The following is a 22,009-nucleotide window of genomic DNA, read 5'->3' on the forward strand; positions in this document are numbered from 1 at the left end:
TGGCTGCCTTCTTGCGATATCCTCATATGGCCTTTTCTCTATCTGTCAGCACTCCTGGTGTCTCTTCTTATAAGAACACCACTCCTTTTGGGATAGGGCCATGCTTATGACCTCATTTAACCTTGTTTACTTCCTCTATATCCAAATATAGTTATATTGCTGAAGGGTTAGGGCTTCAATATATGAATTTTGTGGGGCACAATTCAGTCCTTAACATACAGTACTTATGCAAGAACTTCCTTTTAAATAAAGAAGACAGGGACGCCTGGGTGGCTCAGTTGGTTGGACGACTGCCTTCGGCTCAGGTCATGATCCTGGAGTCCCGGAATCGAGTCCCACATCGGGCTCCCGGCTCCACGGAGAGTCTGCTTCTCTCTCTGACCTTCTCCTCATTCATGCTCTCTCTCACTGTCTCTCTCAAATAAATAAATAAATAATCGTCTAAATAAATAAATAAATAAATAAATAAATAAATAAATAAGACAGTTAACTACTTTTCTTGCTAGTTTCTCTGCTGATGAATATGAAGGGCCACAATGGCAGTTCTTTATAATTATTTTTGCAATTGATCTTAGTCTACGGCCATACCACCCTGAACGCGCCCGATCTCGTCTGATCTCGGAAGCTAAGCAGGGTCGGGCCTGGTTAGTACTTGGATGGGAGATCTTAGAGTTTCTCCAAAGAAACTTCTCCAAGTATTGCATTTTTCAGATGACTTAGAAGGAATTTATTGCTCGAAAATTTTGTTAGCTATGTTTCCTATTCACTTTCCATACTACTTACATTCTAGGCCTAGTGAGGAGATTGCTAGACTCTCAAAGCCACTTGCTTACATTCATCTCTCAAATCCTTACCCAAATCCTGACTCATCTCTTTTTATTCCTGGAATTAGGTCATGGGCAAAACTCCAGCAGTGACTTCTTTGAGCCACAGGTGGTCCTCCAGCTGAATGAGGTACTTGCCTTATTTATATTTTGAGCCTTGTTTTAATCTTTTCATTCAAGGTTGTCAGTGTCATTTTATGTCAGTGATATTAAGCTTTTTTCTGAGTCACAGTCTCTTCTTGAGAATCTGATGAAAGCTATGGACTTTCCAGAAAATTGTATACACATACAGACACGAAGTTTGACAAACAAAGTATCCTTGCTTTGTATATCTGGTGGCCTGAAAAATCTGTTTTACACGTTTATCACATTTACTGATTTTTTTCTACTTCCAACAAAGAGACACACAAGAGCTTTTTGGAGTGTATGTGAGATACTTTCCCTGTACTGATGTGCATTAGTAGACAAGAAAATGGTTGTAGTTTTTGCTTTAAAAACAAAACAAAAACAAAACACAACTGAGAGATATCTCATGCACAAAACAATTATTCTCAATCATTCTCTTGTATGATTGAGGTATATGTTGCCTCCTCAATCCATATGTAATGCAAATCAGAGTTTCAATGACTGTAAATAATCGTAACTAACCTTTTATTGAGAGTTTGCTGTCTTAGACCTTATGCAATGTGCTTTCTATAGATTATTCCATTTGATCATCACATTTGTTCCAGCAGCTACAGGAAACTCATATCTTTTGGTTTCCTCATTGCAAAATATCATTACTTCTATTTTGCAAAGAGGAAACCAAAAGATATGAGTTTCCTATAGCTGCTATAACAAATGACCACAAACCTGGTAACTTAAAACAATAGATATATATTCTCTCCCAGTTGTGAAGGCCAGAAGTCCAAAATCAAGCTGTTGGCTGACCTGTGCTCCCTCCATGCTTCCTCCAGTTTCTGATAGAGGCTGGCATTCCTTGGCTTGTGGCTGCTCACTCCAATGTCTGCCACTGTCCTCACATGGCCTTCTCTCTGTGTTGCTTCTCTGTGTGTCTGTTCTAAGGACATCTGTCTTTGGATTGAGGATCCACCTAGATAGTTCAGGATGATCCAAGATCCTTAACTTAATTTAACTGCAAAGAACCTGTTTCCAAATGAAATCATATTCATAGGCTCTGGGAATTAAAATGTGGGCATACTATTTTGTGGGCCATCCCTCAACCTCCTACACAAGCAATTGATACAAGTCAGTGGTAGATCTAGGATTCCAACTGTTATGTTAGGGCTTCAAGAAAGCCCCACACTTACTAACTGTAGATTTCAATGTCTCCTGTTGGCTTCCTCTCAGAGTTGCAGTGTTACCATGTGCTGGCTGGCCACTGGCTGAGAGGTCAGGGCTCAGTCTGGTAGCAGTCTCAGTTCTAGTAGAACCATGAACCTGACGTACATAAAGAAACAGAGGTGAGCCGGGACCATCACTGCAGGAGCACAATGTTGACCTCAAGTTTCCTTCCCTGAATTGTGGGGTAGGATACCCCATGGAGACTGTGACATGGGAACAGAAGAAAGAGGTCTCGGGGGGAGCCAGAGAAGCCTATTAAACTGTGGCTGGGACCTGCCTGGGCAGAAGGGCAGTGCTCTGTTGGAAATATTTGACTAAAATACATGCTGAAAGAAATTAAAAAAGACATAAATAAGTGGAATGATATCCCATGTTTAAAGTTTGGAAAACAATACTGTGATCAATATTAACTAATGTGACTTACAGAGTCTGCAATTCCTATCAATACCTCAATGATATATTTTGCAAAAATAAAAAAAATTCTTAATTAATATGAAATCTCAAGAGGTCTTAAATAGTCAACATAATCTTGGAAAAGAAGAAAGTTGGGAGATTTATGCTTCCTAATTTCAAAACTGACTATAATGCTACAGTAAACAAAACAGTTGATATTGGGATAAAGACAGACATAGAGACTGGTGGAATAGAATGAAGAGCCCAGTAAAAAACATATGTGGTTAAATGATGCCTCACAAAGATGCAAGATCATTCAGAAAGGGCCTTGGGAAAACTGGATATCTACATGCAAAAAAATGAAGTTAGACCCTTACCTTAACCATTTACAAAAATTAACTTAAAATAGATCAGAGACCTCAAGGTGAAAGCAGAAACTATACAAGCCTTGGAAGAAAACATAGAAAAGCTTCTCAGCTTTGGATTGTGCAATGATTCTTAGATATGAGATCAAAAGTGAAGGTTGCAAAAGAGCAAAAAATAGTTAAATTAGACCTCATCAAAATTAAAAATTTCTGTGCATCAGAAGACACTATTAACAGTCTAAAGATGCATAATGGGAGAAAATATTTGCAAATAATGGATCTCATAAAGGCTTAATACACAGAATACATAAAGAATTCCTAAAAGTCAACAACAAAAAAGCAAACAAACCAATTCAAAAACAGTTCAAAGACCTGAATACACTTAACTCCAAAGAAGATACGCAAATGAGCCATAGCACATGAAATGATGTTCACCATCACTAATTGTTAGGGAAACGGAAATTGAAACCACATTGAGATATACCTTCACGTCCATTAAGACTATTATAAACAAAACAGAGCCAAACTAGAAAACAGCAAGTTTTGGTAAAGGTGTGAAAAAATTAGAGCACTTGTCCATTGCCGATGGGAATATAAATTGATGCAACTGCTATAGAAAACAGAATGGTGGCTTCTCAAAAAAATTAAAACCTAGGGGCACCTGGGTGGCTCAGTGGGTTAAGCCGCTGCCTTCGGCTCAGGTCATGATCTCGGGGTCCCGGGATCGAGTCCCGCATCGGGCTCTCTGCTCGGCAGGGAGCCTGCTTCCTCTTCTCTCTCTCTGCCTGCCTCTCTGCCTACTTGTGATTTCTCTCTGTCAAATAAATAAATAAAATCTTAAAAAAAATTAAAACCTAGAATTACCATATGATCTGGTAATTCCACTTTTGGGTATATACATAAAATAATTGACAGAAAAGACTTGAATAGATATTTGTACACCCATGTTCATTGGCAATATTATTCACAATAGCCAAAATGTGGAAACAATCCAGGTGTCCAATAACATAACATAACACAACATAACACAACATAACATAACATAACACAACACAACATAACAGACATAACATAACATAAATGGATAAATAATATGTGATAAATACACATAATGGAATGTTACCCACCCTTAAAAAAGGATGATAATCTGACACAGGCTACCACAGAGATGAACCTTGAGGACATTAGGCTAAGTGAAATGTCAGCTCTTAAACGACAAACATTATAGGATTCTATTTATATGAAGTACTTGAAACCATAGAGTCAAATCCATAGAGATAGGAAGTAGAATAGAGGTTACTAGGGGCTGTGGGAAGGGGGGATGAGTCCTAATTTTCAGTTGGGATAATGAAAAAGTTCTGAAAGGACAGTGGTGATGGTTATACAACAATGTGAATGCATGTAATGCCACTAAATTGTGCACTTAAATATGGCTAAAAAGGTAAATGTATCTTTTACTATAATAAAAAGATGCAGTGCTTATTTGATGATGATTGGAGCAGTTTTCTGTAAATCCAGAAAAGAGAGGAAGCCAAGCTGTGGGTTAGTGGCAGGTGATATAAAGCAGGACCTAATTTCTTGCTTTGGGGTGGATGTTAGAAGAAACTTGTGCTCAACAGGCCTCTGAGTAGATACAATTTTCTCACTGTATTTAAGAATTATTGTATCTCACACCAGTGAGGTATTTGACACCCACTTTACATATAAGGGAAGCATTAACATACATGAATATAATTTTTAAATATTATTTGTTATATAATGATCTATTCCTCTGTGATGGTACGTAATTGTCTTAGGAGAGAGAACTGTCTGGAAATTCCCCCCAAAAAACTGGCATTATTTCTTATTACAGGGAAGACATTAAGACCAGCTGTAGATAGTTGCAAGTGGTAGGCATTTTTATTTTTATTTTCCTCTTCCTAATCCTGCTTTATCTGAGATTAATTCCCTGCCAATTCATACTATGGTCCTTAGAAATTAACCAAGACTGTTTTCTTAACCTGAAGCTCAAGTAGTCATAGTTAAGCTTTCCAGCTGTGTCGCCCGTGTTCTATAACCAAGCAGGGAAGCTCAAAAAATTTGTAAAATGAGAGAGAATATTCTAATTAGCCGGAAGAGACAAAGTCTGCTTTTAAATTCGCAAGCAATTTTAGAATTCATCTGGAGAGGTAGCAATTGATAGAAGAAAAAAGGAGCACTTGAAAGACAGGATACCTCTGCTTTCCTCTGCTCACTGTAACCGGGATAGGCAACACAGATAAGAACTTGAATTCTTTACCAGCCCCCTCCCCCATGAAACTGCTCACTCAGAATGTCATGATCGAGTACGACACTATTGACACAAAAATTATTTTTCCATATTCATTTCCTTGTTTTATTTAATTTTTAATCTTCTAGCCAAAACATTTTCTAGAAAACTGAATCTCTTAGAAAAGGCAAGAACAATTTTCTTTGGGAAACAATATTTGCTCACTTTCACTTTGTCATGAAAGGGAATTAAATGTAGTTTCTCTTTTCAGTACGGAATACCTTATTTATTTATTTTTAAAAGATTTATAGATTTACTTTAGAGAGTGAGAGAGAGAAAGCGAGAGAGAGCGAGGGCATGCATCCACCCAAGCAGGGGGAGGGGCATAAGGAGGGGGAGAGAGAATCCTCAAGCTGACTCCCTGCTGGGAAAAGAGCCCCATGGGGGGCTCAATCCTAGGACCTTGAGATTATGACCTGAGCTGAAATCACGAGTTGACTGCTTAACGAACTGAACCACCCAGGCCCCTCTCGATATGGAGTACCTTAAATTTTAATTATCAATAACTACAGCAGACACAGAATTATGTCTTTGGGCAATTCTGCCTTCATCTGGCTTTGAGGTGTTGGAGGCTGTTAACAATAACAACCACAACCACAACAACTCCAGTTACTGTTAGCCGTTGCTGCTGGTACTCCCACCACCACCCTTAGGAGTAACCCCCCTGCTGTAGGAACAGGTGACTTCTGTTGACTGCTTGCCTTGTGCCAGACATTGAGGTAAGAGCGTTACATGAATCATGACAGTGAGTCCTCAACAGACTCTATAATGTAGGGACTGTTACTCTCATTTTATTGACAGAACAGAGATTAAAAAACTTTCCTGATTCTGACATACCCAGTAAATAGTGGAGCTGGGGTTTGAACAGGGGTGTCTGGGAATTTAGAAGAACTTAGGATGTGCGCTAATCCATAAGGGACTGCGAACAGCCATCATTTCCAATTTGGCCTTGTGCTTGCCTCAACCTTGCCCCTCAGGACTTCCTTACAGCAGAGTGAGCTCAACTTGCGTCAGATTTTAGTACTTTATTCATTATCTCAAATTTCAATTTGGATGTTGTTGCAATGTGCATTTTTTTCAGGTAACCTATTAATACAAGGGGAGGAAGTGTGGATTTGCTCTTTTGGGGAGAGGCAAGGCTAGTCCCTGGGAATATAGAAGAACACCATGGCCTGCCGTTGTGGTCGTGGAGACATGGGCTCATCAGTAGAAGCCATTGTGCCAAGGAAAGGGCTTTCAAGAGCTCTAGGATTTCGTAGATATGCTCCGAGTGATGAGGCTCTCTTTCAAAATAATGAAAACAGCTTGCTCCCATGATAGCTCACTAGTCCCTAAGCCACATGAAAACAGAAACTATGTCTCATGTACTCACCATTCAACCATTGTGACAAGTACAGTGCCTGGCCCATTAATGTTGGCTGAATGAGAAAAGGTGAATAAGAATGAACACTTGACATGTCAGATGACAGCCACGTAAGGCCACCTGATGGAGACAGGATGGGCAGCAAAACTCTACATGACCACTCTGTGGAGCAGCATTAAAAAAGAGAAAGATGTGTTGATTAGAAGGGGTTGTCAGTAATGGAAGGACAGAAAAAGGTCACTAAGAAATGAGTGTGGGACATACCATCCAAATGCTACCCAGAGTAACCACTCACGTATGGGTAAAACTCCCTGTCCCAATGGTGGGGGTGTCCTTAGGATAAAACTGAAGGTGGGAGTTTGTAGCCAACAGACTTCAAGGGTTGTTCTTTCTGGTAAAGCAAGCCCACTGACGTCTTTGATGCCCTTAGGTAGTCTCTTTGTCTGTGTTGTGATTGCACACTCATCAAACAGACTCCTACGTAGTCTGCTTACATGGAGAGGATGTGCTGACAATATGGATTTTATATTTTTCTGTTCCCCTGGACAGCGATTTATCATGCAGAATCAATAGAGAGATTAACAGTGAACACTGGGTGCATGCATAGCCGTCTGAGGCCCAAAGTACTGGTTTTATTCACACGTGGATTTCTGAGTTTGTGACAGTGGTAGTTCTCATGGACAATTAATAACAGACATCCAGGTATTGTCCTCAGCTCCTCTGCGTTTTAGCTTGGGGAAGTCAGTCTCTGGGGATCTGCTCACTGTGAGCACACACCCAAAAAAGTCAGTTTCTGGATCTTCAAAGAGGAGTGTCAGTTTCATTCACCCAGCCCCTTCCTCAGGCTGGGGCCTCTCACACCTTTCCACACAGACCAGGCTGACGATGAGGGAATGTGTCTCTGGAAGGGCAGCCATCTTGGGTTGAAGTACACTTTCTTGAAGTACTCTATTTTGAAGAAATGTCGTATACTGTGCATTATTTTCTGTAACATACACATTTCATTTCATTGTTATCTTCCTATTAACCTTTAAATAAAGTCAATGCTCTTGGGAAAAGAGGCAGGGGTATTTGTGGCTCCCGGTGCTCTGGAGCTCGGGCTGAGCGCTCCCTCAGGGGATGCTTTGAGAAGCCCTACCTTGGACACTTGCTTAACATTTGCAGTTCTGTGGCTTCTGCAGCTCAAGACTTTTTAGTTCTATCATCTTTGGCTATTTTACTTCCTCTAAATAGGATTATTTCTTTATGCCAGAAATCGAACTGAGATTTTGACCCAGTTTGCCTCATAGCAATTTTGGTTGTGGTAGCTAGCATCTCCTGTGACCATGGTTTAATGGTGTCTCTGTTCCATTTTCCTTTAAAAAAAAAAATACTAGTGTGGTCTCTATTGCTGTCCAGTTAGATGAATAATTGGACTGTATGTTTCATGTATATTTGGAGGATTAAACCAATTAGAGTAAGCATTTCAAAAACATAAACTATTCTAGAATTTTTACTAATCAGAGTATGATTTCAACAGTTCATTCTATTTTGCTGGTGAGAAAGAGGAAAGCCCTCTAGACCACTAATAACCAGGGCTCTAATCTTTAGAAATGAGAGAGAGAAGGGAGAGGGAGAGGGGGGGGGTATTTTGGCAGACAAAATGGTGCCATCTGCTCATATTTTATACAGCATTTTGTCTCATGTTATTCCACACTGGCTCTAAGATAGAGCTAATAAATATTCTAAGTATAATATTTGAGTAAAATATTTTATTATTGAGGCATTTGCCATTCAAACATGATAGGATATGATGATATGTTTCTATATAATGATTTTAGCTCTAGGCTACAAAGTAAAATAAAAATGCTGATGTCTAGCTATGCCTACAACATCCACCAAAATGCACGTTTCTGCTTCCTCTTTCCCTATTGTTATTGTGTTCCCACGTACCTTCCAAAGCAAGCCTTAGAAAATACTCCTTATTGTGAAGATTTCTATGCACCCAGTCTTTGAAAACCATCAGCATTTTGCCATGCTTGTTCATCTATTCACTTCCCCATCGACTTCTTTTTTTGCTGGATAATTTTAAAGAAAATCCCACACATCCTGTCATTTCACCCCTAAGTGCTTTAGTAAGCTTTCCCAGGAGACAGAGAGATGAGAGAGAGAGAGAGAGAAAGCAAGGGATCTAGAGAAAGAGCTGGAGAGGGAGAGGAAGAGAGCAAGGGGGAAGAGAAAGAATTTTCTCCCATATCCATAAATTAACACGAATTATGTAGTAGCTGATACCTAGCCCATATTCAGATTCTTCTGATTCTCTAAAAATGTCTCTTTTCAGATAGTTTATTCTATTCAGGATCCAAACCAGCTTCATTTCATTGTGTGTGGTTGTGACCTTTACAGAGCTTGTGATTATCTTGTGATCTAGAATAGGTCCCTCCTCCCGTTCACTCCCTGCCGTCTACTGATGGAAGAAATGAGGTTCTTAAATTCTAGATTTGGCTAGACATATTGTTTAACTTTTTCCTCTGCCCCCTGGATTTACTCTTGGCCAAAGTTAGATTTAAAAGCTTGATTAAATTCGGATTTAGTTTTGTGGTTGCTTTAAAAAATGATCATTTCAGGGCTGGTTCTTGATTTTCTAGCTTGTCTAAAATGTCTTTATATTGCAACATATCAGAATACGTGTATGATTCATTTTCAGTGATGTGATATCTAGGTTCAGGTGGCACTAACTTGATGATTTTATTGTTTTTCATCCCTTTTCCTCTGATGGTTTTGCCATCCAATGATGACTATTGTCTGAATCATTAATTGCATTAGGGATTGCAAAATGTTGATTTTTCTAATTTTTTCTGTTTAAGTTTATTATCTGTAGGGAAAAAAAAAAACCAACCTGAGGCACAGGGGTTCTTTGGAACTTGAAATATATATTATACCAGAAACACATGAAAGATATTTAATTATTACCCTTTAAAATGTCAGTTTTCAAAGTATTGATTTGGTGTCCTAGCAACTGCTAATGGTGACTAGTGGTTTTTATTTTGTTGTTCCTTCTCTCTTCTCTCCGGCTTTTAAAGTATCATTATGGGGGTGCCTGGGTAGTTCAGTTGGTTAAGCACCTAATTCCTGATTTCAGCTCATGTCCATTTTCATGAGATCACGTTCCACACTGGGCTCTGTGCTGAGTGTAGAGCCTGCTGAAGATTCTTTCTGCCCCTCCTTCTCACACCAACCCCCTGCCCCACCCAAATGCACTCTCCCTTTCAAAAAAAAATTTTAAAAGCATCATTATTAATTTATGGATTAAAAAATATTTAGTATAATTTAACTAATTTTTTTTTTTTTTTAATGTTCACATTGTTTCATCTGTAGGAAGTAGAACCTCTTCTAGCTAACTCTTGTGTCCTATTGATGTGACCATATCAGCTTTTGATAGCTTCCTTACTCTCTTTGCTTTCTGGAGCAATGGATATCACAGCACATTTTCCTCATTTCCTGCCCCACAACTGGAATCAGCCATTTCTTCAAGTGTCCTTAGTTCCATTTAGTGGAGATTCTTATATAGAGACCACAGTGAGAGTTAGATGTGATCACTGAGGTGGGATTCAAATAGGCCTTTTCAGGGGATAGAGCTAGAAAATATATGTTTTTAGAAAGTGAGAGGAAAAAAAGTCATGAATTCACTTTGACATTTCCGATTTAAATTTGAGAGCTTAGCAGGTTTATTTTGTTGATTTTTTAAAAAAGATTTTATTTATTTATTTGAGAGACAGAGATCACAAGGAGGCAGAGAGGCTGGCAGAGAGAGAGAAGGAAGCAGGCTCCCTGCTGAGCAGAGAGCCTGATGTGGGGCTTGATCCCAGGACCCTGGGATCATGACCTGAGCGGAAGACAGAGGCTTTAACCCACTGAGCCACCCAGGCGCCCCTATTTTGTTGATTTTTATATTTGGGTCTCTTCTTATATCTGGATCTCTGCTGCAAGTATTGTGTTTTTTTGGGTTTCCTGGGTGGCTCAGTCATTTAAGAGGCTGGCTCTTGATTTCTGCTCAGGTCTTGATCTCTGGGTCCTGGGCTGGAGCCCCATGATGGGCTCCATGCTCAGCGGGGAGTCTGGTTGAGAGTCTCTCTCTTCCTTTCCCTGTATCCCTCCCCTGCTTACATTCCCTCTTAAATAAATAAATAAATTGTAAAAAACAAGCAAACAAACCAAACCCTTGTGTTTTTTTTAAAAAATAACATTAGCATACTTTTAAATTTGTGTATTTGAAAGGAAGGTAAATTAAAAGCGGTTCAGAGTTAAACAGATCTAGAGATTTATATAATTAGATTATATAGATCCTTATTCATTTTGGCTCATCTATTACAGAGTTAAGCTGTCCTATTATTGGTATGTTTCTGTCTGTTTATCCTTGCATTTCCAAGTAGTTTCTACCCTTACAAAAGCTGTTTTTCTATAGATTGTGGTCTCTGGTATTATCTTTTTTGGTCTCTTAACTTTTTAACTTTTTTTCTCCCCTATCCTACCCTGTTTCAAATTAAAATTCCTACTTCTGCTCCATTTTTTTAAAAAAAGTTATTTATTTATTTATTTGACAGAGAGAGACAAGGCGAGAGAGAGAACACAAGTGGGGAGGGGGGGAGTGGGAGAGGGAGAAGCAGGCTTCCCGCTGAGCAGGGCTCGATCCCAGGACCCTGGGGTCATGACCTGAGCAAAAGGTAGACTTAACAACTGAGCCACCTAGGCACCCCTCAACTTCTGCTTCCTTATAACTTGCCTTGTCTGGTATTTCTATTGTATTCTTCTTCTTCTTCTTTTTTTTTTTTTTTTTTTTGTTTTTAAAGACTTTATTTATTTGTCAGAGAGAGAGAGAGAGAGAGAGCACGAGCACAGGCAGAGTGGCAGGCAGAGGCAGAGGGAGAAGCAGGCTCACTGCAGAGCAAGGAGCCCGATGTGGGACTCGATCCCAGGATGCTGGGATCATGACCCGAACTGAAGGCAGCCGCTTAACCAACTGAGCCACCCAGGCGTCCCTTCTATTGTATTCTTTAATCTCTAATCATTCTGTAAAATTTTGGTTTAGGTATGTCTCAGCAGATTTGCTTTAATGGTCAATATAGAATTTTTCCTTTTAGTGTTATTTCTATATACTAATTACATATTTGTGACAGCTCTGACATATTGATTTGTTATATATTTACTGTATCTACATGATCATTATGTGATCCATTTTCTTTTCTCTTTGTAATCTTTGGTATTTAATATAATCTGTATTTTTTTTTCAAGGATTATTTATTTATTTATTTATTTGAGAGAGAGACAGTGAGAGAGAGCATGAGCGAGGAGAAGGTCAGAGAGAGAGAAGCAGACTCCCCGTGGAGCTGGGAGCCCAATGCGCGACCTGATCACGGTCCTGGGATCATGACCTGAGCCGAAGGCAGTCGTCCAACCAACTGAGTCACCCAGGCGTCCCTAATCTGTATTTTTTTGTTCTACTATTTTCATTAATATTATATGTAATATTTGATGATTCAATTTTTTAAAAGATAATGTCTAATTTTTTTCTAAACAATACCAGTTAGTAATAATCTTTTCTCCTTTTCTTCCCTCTTCTTCAGTGTATAAACATAGGTGATATTCTTTTAACTCTAGATAATGCCTTTGGGACAATCAGTGAACTCATTCAGCTCCCACTTACTTTCTCTATTTGTTAGTTGTATTATTTCTGCATTGTCAGAGCTTATAAAATTTGCATATTCTTCTATCCTTATAGCCAGTTTCTACCAGACTTTAGGTCAACCTTTTGACATCTCTTGGTTTCTTTTTTTAATACATTTATTTATTTATTTATTTATTTATTTGAGAGAGAGTGAGCAGCCGTGCATGTTGGGGGTTGGGCAGAGGGAGAGGGGGAGAGAGAGACCCTGAGGTCATGACCTGAGCCAAAATCAAGATGTGGTCACTTAATCCACTGAGCCACCAGGATCCCTTACTTTTCTGATTCTCATTCTCTAGTATGTTTCTCAGAAAGAAACATACTAGTATGTTTCTCAGAAAGAAACATTATTATTGGGAAAAATAATCCATGAGTTCTTCAGTGTTTATAACCATTTTTTGATGGCCTCCATACTTGAGGCATAATTTGTCTGGATATAAAATCTTTGGTTCTAAGACTGCCTTCGGCTCAGGTCTCATGATCTTGGGGTCCTGGGATTGAGCCCCACAGGAGCTCTGCATTCAGCGGGAGCCTGCTTTTTCCTCTCTCTCTACCCACCCCCACCGGCTCATGCTTTGTCTCTTTCTTTCTCTTTCTCAAATAAATAAATAAAGTCTTAAAAAAGATCTTTGGCTCATATTTTATCTTCTGGAGCATCTTTACAATGTTGTTCATTGTTTTCTGGTACAAAATGTTTGTGCTTCAAAGTTTTAGTTAGGTTTCTTTTTGCTTTGATGCGTAAAATTGCTTTTTTTCATTTAAAAAATACAATGATTTCACTAGAAATGTCTCAGTATTGAGAAATTGAGTTTCTCAACTATAGCTCTTTTACTATGTAGGTTCAAATATTTTATTTTATGAAGATTTTCTTGAGTTACAGTTTTATGTGTTTGTTGTCTTTCATTCTGGAAGGAGGTTCTTTTTCTGAATTCCTGTTAAATCTCCTCTGCATCTTTGTCATCCCAGCTCTTTGGTTGAGTCCTTTTGTTTCTTTTTCCTTCTTCCACTTTGTTAATTTCATTCTTCTCTCTTCTAGCCTCGGTTTCTCTTACTGTGCTTTCCATGGGGTCTACTTGCCACTCTGTTCCTCCAATTTAGCCTTCATTTCTAAGATGCTCTTTCTTTTCTTCTCTTTTCTTTTCATTCCTGAATTTTCAACTCTCTTTGCAACTCTCATGCTTCCTCTCCTCTTGGCCATATCCTTTCTGAGCGGTTCTAATTCTGATGTGGGTAGTTCCTTCAAGCTTTGATTGTTTTTACGATTCCTTTAGTCCACTTTGAATCTTATGTTGCATTTTTCCTCGTTTTTGTGGCTACATTTGTAGTATGTTTTCATTCTCTGTTGGAACTTTATTGGGTTCATTTTTATCTTTATCCCTGTCGAACATCTCTGTGTGGGGTTTTATTGTAATCTGCTTTTATTTTCTATCTATAAAGAAACTCGTTTTCTTGGGCTAGTAGAAGAAAGTTCCTCTGTTGGGCTCTTTTCTCTTTGTTACTCTGATGTATTACAAACTATAGCCTCTCTGTCTCTCAGAGCTAAGTCAGATTTACAACAGCTTCCTGCCTCTGACTCCCGTGTTGTCTAGAGTTCCAAGGGCCTTTCCTTGCAAAGCAGCCTTGTCCCCTTTAACTGTGTTTGTTGTTCAGGACTTTCTGAGATCGACCTCAGACACTTCCTTCTCTTCTGTTAGAAGCTTTTGTCTCCCCAGCATCCGCAGTGTTTCATTTTGGATTAGATCATCAGCAGGTTTTATCTTTTTTCTTTTTCTTTTTCTTTTTCCCATGAGGGCAGGTGTGGGCAACAGAAAGGAGAAGAATGAGTCTCCATCCTTCCAAAAAGAGAGTATTTTGGAGAGTTTCTGAGATAGGTGTGGGCTTTAGCATGGTCATTCCTATGGCCCCTTTCTGGTTTCTCATCATCTTTTTGTGCTTGTCCTCAGCTTGGAACCTGTGAGAATGTTTTGGAATTTTACTGGTAATTTGCAGAGTTGATTGCTTTATTTCTGTCCTGTAAAAGATTGTCTTTTTCTGGGAATGAATATTTGTTGATTTTTAATTTGCAGCTTCTAGAACTGTCAGTACTGTCTTTTTTCTTTATTACCAGCTCCACACCTCTGCCGATCCCACACAAGACCTGCAGCTGTCTGCTGCTCAGGTTACACTCACCCATATCCTGCAGTTACTTTCCCAGTTTTATGTAAGGTGATAGCCGTATTGTGTTTTTTCTTTGCCATCCTAAATGTTCTGTCTGGTTTTTGTGATTAAATAAAACCATGCTCCTGCTGTGTGTTTAACATTGGGAATCTCAGTATATCTTAAAGCAAGAATATTGTAGAAAATTTAGCTTTTAATTTCTGGCATCACACCTTGTGGGTTTTCATTATTTCCAATAGAATGGCAGTATTTGAATGTTAGGATGTGGAACAAAACTGTTTGCTGCAAACTTGTAGGCAATACTGGCAAAAAAACATAGGCAAAGAGCCCGGATATGTGTAATTAGTTCTGAATGACTTGGGTCTAAAACAAGACTGGAAAAAACTGATTTGTCCTTCCCGTTTTAGGGATTGGGCTAGTAAGTTAAGCTCCTTCTGAAATTAACTTTTTATGTTAGTCTCTCTTCCCAAGGAGCCTAAGGAATAGGACATCTGGGGTGCCTGGGTGACTCAGTGGGTTAAAACCTCTGCCTTTGGCTCAGGTCATGATCCCAGGGTCCTGGGATTGAGCCCCATATCGGGTTCTCTGCTAGGCATGGAGCCTGCTTCCCTTCCTCTCTCTGCCTGCCTCTCTGCCTCCTTGTGATCTCTGTCTGTCAAATAAATAAATAAAATCTTAAAAAAAAAAAAAAAAAAGAATAGGACATCTTATCCAGAAATTGATCGATGAGTAGGGATCATGGACAACAGAAGCTCTACAGAAAAAGTTACTCACATCTCCACAATAAGGGAAAGATCTGAGGTGAGAAGTGGTTTAGACAAATATTACAGGGCTGTTGATTAGACGGAAACAGATTTTGGAAATCTAAGCTGGTCAAAGTCAATCCTTGAAACTCAATATTAATAGGACGAAAGATAACTCAAGCAGATCAAAAAATGTAAAGAGATAATTGTGAGAAAATAAAACATGGAGAAAGTATTTAGCTACAGAGGCAGGATGAAAGCACAGGAACCTTTATCTTCAGATCACCCAACCCAAGATAGGCTGCTCCCAAAATCTAAGACTGAACAATGCCATTAAGGTGGATAAAGATATTTCTGTTGTGAATGTAAGGGACTACTCACTTTTAAGCAGTGCACTCTCTGTACCTCTCAGAATCTGGGACCAGCCAGGCCAGCCAAGACCAACCGCTAAGAGCACATTGTCAGGACCCCTGGGGAAATATTGGCTCATATTCTTAACTACTGCCTGTCTGCGAATGAATAAAACCAAATTCTGAGCTCCAGAATGTATTCTGGCATCAGTCTGGATCACTTAGAATTGACCTCCACTTTTTCCCACTTTTATTCCAAGACCCCAAGAATTGTCCTCATTTTTTGTGGTGCTCATTCCTGCGCCCAACCCAAGCCTGTGGATGGTCACCAGGTTTTTAAGGCTGTCAGCTGCTGCGGAGGCCACTCAGCTCTAAGCCAGCTGTGCACTTGGTTCAAGAATGAGGTAGGAGAGAGCTCTGCCTTTGTCCGTGACTAGAAAGATGATAGTGGATTTTTTCTAGTTATGCCAATTCCTGAGGCCTGCATTGGAAATCTTGCTATGATAACTGAGTGAGCCTCAAATTCTATTAATTTTATGTCATTCTTGGAATTAGAAAGGTACCAATCGTCCTTGGAGATTAAGATGAATTAATAATTAAGCTAACATAAGCTTAAAGTTTCTTTTACTCCTGTCATGTGAACCCCCAAAAGCATATGTTTATGTGTGTAAAACATGTATCAGTATGAGTACATATATTTTAAGGAGGAACAAAATAGAAAAGACAGAACGTTTTGCTTGGTATATTTATGTGAGAAGAAAAAAAATATCCGTTAGCTCTGAAACACCTCTGATTCCATTAAAGTTGGGCCAAATTGTCACTGTTATGGCACTAAGATGTGCAATTTTTTTTTTCCTTCGAAGATTTTATTTATTTGTCAGAGAGAGAGAGAGTGAGAGAGACAGAGAGAGCACAAGCAGGGGGAGTGGCAGGTGGAAAGAGAAGCAGGCTCCCCACTGTGCAGGGACTGGGACTCCATCCTAGCACCCTAGGATCACAACCTGAGCCAAAGGCAGACACTTAACCAAATAAGCCACCCAGGTGTTCCACTAAGATGTCCAGTTTTACTCAGCTGGGAATATGGAACTAAAATACATTTTATCATAAGACACTTCAAGTTTGCCTTCAACTGTCTCAACCGTTGAGAACTTAGAAAACACACAGTAAAATCTGAAAATATAATGCGGTTCTTTATGTGTTCTTACATTTTTTTCAACCTCCTTGTTGAGCTCCAGAGAAATGAATTAGCATAGTGTACCGGCATTGCCACTGCCTGGGAAAATAAATGACAGATCAAGTCAACTCTAATACACTTAGAGAATGACAAATGAGCTCTGAATGACTGCTTAATTTAATGATCTGGTTTCAACAGATAGCAGCTGAATGGCAGGGCCAGTCCCCGCACGGTTGCCAAGGGAGTGGCAGGACAACCCTTCCCTGCAGCTTTCCCGCTTGCAAGACTGGGTTGCAGGGGGAGGCGGGAAAACCGTCCTCAGCTCTCCCAAGGGGACACAAGAAAGCCTCCCTCATTGTGCCAGAAGTGCTGGCTTTGACCTCTGCATGATACGGGGCAGCATTTACACAAGAATCGGTTTGAAAGCGACACCATCACATCCTCAGATGGTCCTTCAGATAACACCCCGCCTAAGGCCAAACTTCCTTTCACATAAGCTGATAGGGAGAAATCTGAAAAGCCTGTAGGTGAGAATGTTAGAAGAAAGAGGAAGAAAGCAATTTAAAAGAAGTCAAGTGCCCCTGCAACAGAGGAGGGGAACCGGAGTTCTCGAAGGCGCCGGGTCTCTGCCAACGTTCCGCAATTCCCGATGACATTAATGTCGAGGAAGGAATTTAAATAGCAGCCGAAGCAGTTCGGCGCTGAGATGAATTTTTAAAATAAAGATTTAAAAAAAGTTTTGCACCACTGCAAGAAGACAGACGGATGCGCCCAGATTGGCACATTGAGGACAGAAAGCAGACACATCTCAAAGGCGTATCTGGCCCCGGTTGGGAAAGGCACGTTTGTCTGTTTTACATCTTTTATTCCCTCTTACACATGATATTTGGGATTCTGCAGAACTCTGCTTTTTGGACTCTAAAGGAGTACTATAAATGTCTTTAGCAAATTCATGAATTCTAAGGAGGGGAAGGGGTAAGAAGGAGAAAAATAATAGGAAATTCTGCTTCTTTCATTTAGTATCTTGACACAAAAAAGGCACTCCATATGTGCCTGGTTTAAGAATAGTTTTTCACTTTAAACTTGCTCTTACCCTATCCAGCACAGCCGTGTGGAAAAGCACACGGCTTCTATCTGAATGGCACAAAAGGATGCTCGACTTAGGACATGGCTCAAAACCCTGTTTCTGTCCCCTGGGCCGCACGCCACCCACCACTCCGCCTGGTCTGGCCACTCGCTGAGGGAGTCACTCCCGCAGGATGGAGTGACTTCTACCCTGGAGAGCACTGCTCTGTCAGATGTGACTTTAATCTCCTCTTGCTTTTAAGTAAGAAGCTGGCAGGGAGAGTTTGGAAATTGCCAGAATAGAGGATTCTCACTTTTGGATTTTTCCCTTTTTCTCCTGAAGGTATCAGAGGAGAACATTGAGTATCTTGCTTGACTATCATGGGGACTGTAGACCTGAGAGTACATCAAGATGGGTTCCCTGAGAGTTGACCTCAAACTCTTCCTGGCCGAGCTTTCAAAGTGGTGCATGATGAACGGCCAACAAGGGAAGGCACGGAGGCTCTTCCTCCGTGTGGTGGAGCAGAGTGAGAATTCTGTGTACCCCATGGAGGTTCTGGGCAGAGCATGAGTGGCAAGGGGGACAACAGGGAGCCCAAATCCTCCGTTCATTCATCATTCATTTGATTAGTGAATATTTATTATACGTATACTCTATGCCAAACACTCTTTTTAACTGCCGAAGAGTGGTAGTCCACAATTCAACAAAATCTCTGTGTCATGAATCTTTCTTCCTAGTGTGAGAAATAGATGAGAAACATGATAAATGAATGCATTATAAAACTTGTAATAGAGTGATGGATGCTGAGGAGAAAAATGAAGCAGGGAAGGAGGATTGGGAATGTATAAATCTAAGTGGACGTGTGTGTGTGTGGACTGTTGTCCCCAGGGGGATGAACAGTGAAGGCTTTATTGAGAAGATAATTTTTTTTGAGGAAGGATTGGAAGAAAACAGATCCTTTGAGGAAGGATCAGAAGAAAGGAGCCATAGGATTCCTGGGGCGGGAGGACTTTAAGTAGGAGGAGCAAGTGCAAAAGCCCTGGGGTGGGATTTTGCCTGGCCTGTTTGAGGAAAGGTGATGAGGCCATTGTCCCTAGAGAAGAGGAGCCCAGGGGGCGAGTAGTAAGATAAAAGGTGAGAGGGATGCAACAACGGTCAGATCATTCAGGGCATGCAGAAGGACTTTGAATTTTACCCCAACAGAGATGGTAGCCATCTCTACCATGGAGGAGTGGCCAGATCTTCCATTTTTAGTGGACTCTGTTGAGAACAAGCAAAAGGGAGGGAGGGCAGATGCAGAGAGACGAGTTAGCAGATAAATGCAATAATCCAGCCAAACTTGTCAAGGAAATGAGTAGCAGTTTATAGGCTATTTATGGCCTGTACCGTATCCTTTACAAGGTGGGTTCTAACAACCAGCGCCAAAAATTGCCTAAGCACTTCATTGTTTACCCAGAATCAGGCTGGCGCACGACAGCAGGTGGAAACCGTTCCAAGTACAAGTGCATAAAACAGCCAGTTATCCTGCTTTGGGCACGGATCTCCCATAAAGGATTCTTGTGTTTACATTGCTGGAGGTTTGTGGTTCCTTTCTAGAACCGCTTTCAAAGAGCCACAGAGTCTGCTTTTCCCTTTTCCCTTTCTTACAAAAATAGCAATTGACCTTTTTACATTTATTTAGGAGATTTGCCCATTCTAACAATTAATTTAAAGTTTATAGGAAATTTAAACAACCCTCTCATATACTGGTTTGGGTCCTGGAACAGAAAAGGGACATGAGTGAAAAAAACAGGTGAAATCTGGCTAAAATCTGTAGTTTAGTTAATAGCAGCGTACTGATGTTAATTACTTAGTTTAAATGAGCTGCGGTCAATGTGGCAAACCTTCAGAGGTTAACATCGGAAGAACTGAGGTAAACTTTGGGTACCATCTTTTGCAACTCTTCTGCAAATTTAAAATTATTCCAAAATATTAAAAAAAAATTTTTTTAAAAGCCCTCTCCAAGGGAGAAGGAAAACATCAGAGTGATCACTTCAAAAGAGCTCTTTTCCAAGATAAAATGATCCATAGAAATATTCTTCACATTCAGTCATTTTTATCCACTGTTAAGAAGTAGGTTGCTATTGCCTCATGGATAGTTGGAAATAGTTCTCTTTTTCATGATTTCCTTTAGATCAAGCTGCATTTCAACACTTCTCTTGCCTCCTGGATTAAATGTACAGGTACTATTTCTACTCTCAAGAATCTCCTCGGTTTAGAAAATAGGTCTTTTTCACAGCTATTTACCAGTCCAAACCCTGTCACTTGTGGCTTTCCTTTCTTTTTGTCTTCCTCCAGTCTTCTAGTTTTCATTCTTGCGGTGGACCACACCTTCATTGAACAAATGCAACCGAACGCCACTGGCCTTTGAACTGTAGCCCCGTTTTCTTCTTCTTCTTCTTCTTCTTCTTTTTTTTTTTAAAGATTTCATTTATTTATTTGATAGACAGAGATGACAAGTAGGCAGAGAGGCAGGCAGAGAGAGAGAGGGAAGCAGGCTCCCTGCCGAGCAGAGAGCCTGACGCGGGGCTCGATCCCAGGACCCTGAGATCATGACCCGAGCTGAAAAGGCAGAGGCTTAACCCACTGAGCCACCCAGACACCACCCCCCCATTTTCTTCTTTCCTGAAACCTAGATATGACCTTTTTTTTTTTGCTTGCTGTGCTGAAGCTTTGGGGAAAGAAGTTTGCCATTGTGTTAAAAAAACAATAGCAACAAAACAAAACCCCTGATCTTCTCAATGTCTGATTGTGTAGATCATAAATGATGAATGCAAATGTTCCCGTGGGCCCTGAAAGCTACATAAAGGTGTAAGATAGTCAAAGGTACTGAATAACAACCTGCTGGCATAGCTGACCTGGCCTTCAGATGGTTATTTTGACTTTTCTTGGGCGGTTGTGTCTTTTTCTCAGAAAATCGGTGGAATCTTTGAGTCTGTTTCCAAGCCAGGTGCTTTACAAATACAGGCTGTGGTTTAGTCAGGTTCGAAGGGAAAATGTGACCTGTTGCAGTTGGAAGTAGTAACCACATAGGAACCAATATATGTTTTCACATAAGATGGAGAAAAGCTTGACGAGATTTTTCACTAGTTGCGGATCAGGCAGTGATGTTGTGAGGTCTTTAAGAATATTTCTGAGTCCCTAAATCAGGACTACATTTAAATGACAACAGGTGGCAGACAGAACCTGAACCAAAAACACCTCCCAAAGGCACTCTCCTGTTTATTGAACAACAAATTCCTGTGTCATACCATGCGTTAGACTAGCTAGGAAAGCTCTTCGTGGGGTCTACTTTACATTTCCACTAGAAATGAAGTCTGCGGTAGATACCTCAAGCTAAGGGGAGCAGACTAATATGACTAATATTCCAGGGAAACTTTAATGAAATGTTCAAGACGCAAAGTATCAGATCAGATTGCTAACTGGCTTGAGCAGCCCGTATGAGGACCCCATGCACATTCAAAAACATTGGGCAATGAAACGTGCAGTGATGTTCTTGACCTTGACGCTCTCCTTTATGCCTCAGGTATCCAGGCCCAGGTAGAGGAGATCCTTTTGGACCTTTTTGGCAAAACAGGCAGTGCTCATGGAACACCTTCCAAGGGGGGCTGGGAGCACTCACCCAATTACGCTGCCTCCGTCTCCTGGTCACTGCTGCTACGCCCTGAGACAACCTGTATTCACAGCTTTGCCAGGCTACAGACCAGACACCAACCAGGCTAAGGCATGTTGTCCCCCCACACCACAAAACCAAAGACAATGATGAAAAGGATTCCTCTCAAGGCACCACTGTTACCTCCTGGCTTCTGAAAGCCTTGGGAACGAGGACAGTGCTAGCTTCCCACCCAGGCTGCAATTTCCCCCTCATGGCCTCCTGTTAAACGCAGACTGAATTGCTAGGATAAATCCATCTTATCCAATTTTAGTCCTTGCTTTAGCATATGCTTTTCTATGAGGAGAAAGCTATAGTAACAGGACAGAATGGAAATGCGCCCAGCACAATAGTCCTTTCTATGCAAAACGATAAGATATTTTAAATTTGGGAACTGGGGCTATTCAGTTCTTTCCATTTTACGTCATGAAGTGAAATCGAAAAGCAGCATTCTGAGGTGGAAAGGGTAGTGCCTATTGAAGCAACCGATATGACTCCTCCATGTGCCACAGCTGTGGGTGTTATGAAAA

The 22,009-nt window shown here is 40.4% G+C and overlaps 1 protein-coding gene across 1 annotated transcript in view; it reads right to left on the minus strand.

Annotated features, from left to right (window-relative positions):
* The window catches only part of GALNTL6 (polypeptide N-acetylgalactosaminyltransferase like 6), a 1,234,529-nt gene that overhangs the window by 41,830 nt on the left and 1,170,690 nt on the right, over positions 1-22,009 (minus strand). The gene's annotated exons all lie outside the window — the stretch shown is intronic.

Source organism: Mustela nivalis (assembly GCF_964662115.1).
Source record: "Mustela nivalis genome assembly, chromosome: 4".
NCBI lineage: Eukaryota > Metazoa > Chordata > Mammalia > Carnivora > Mustelidae > Mustela > Mustela nivalis.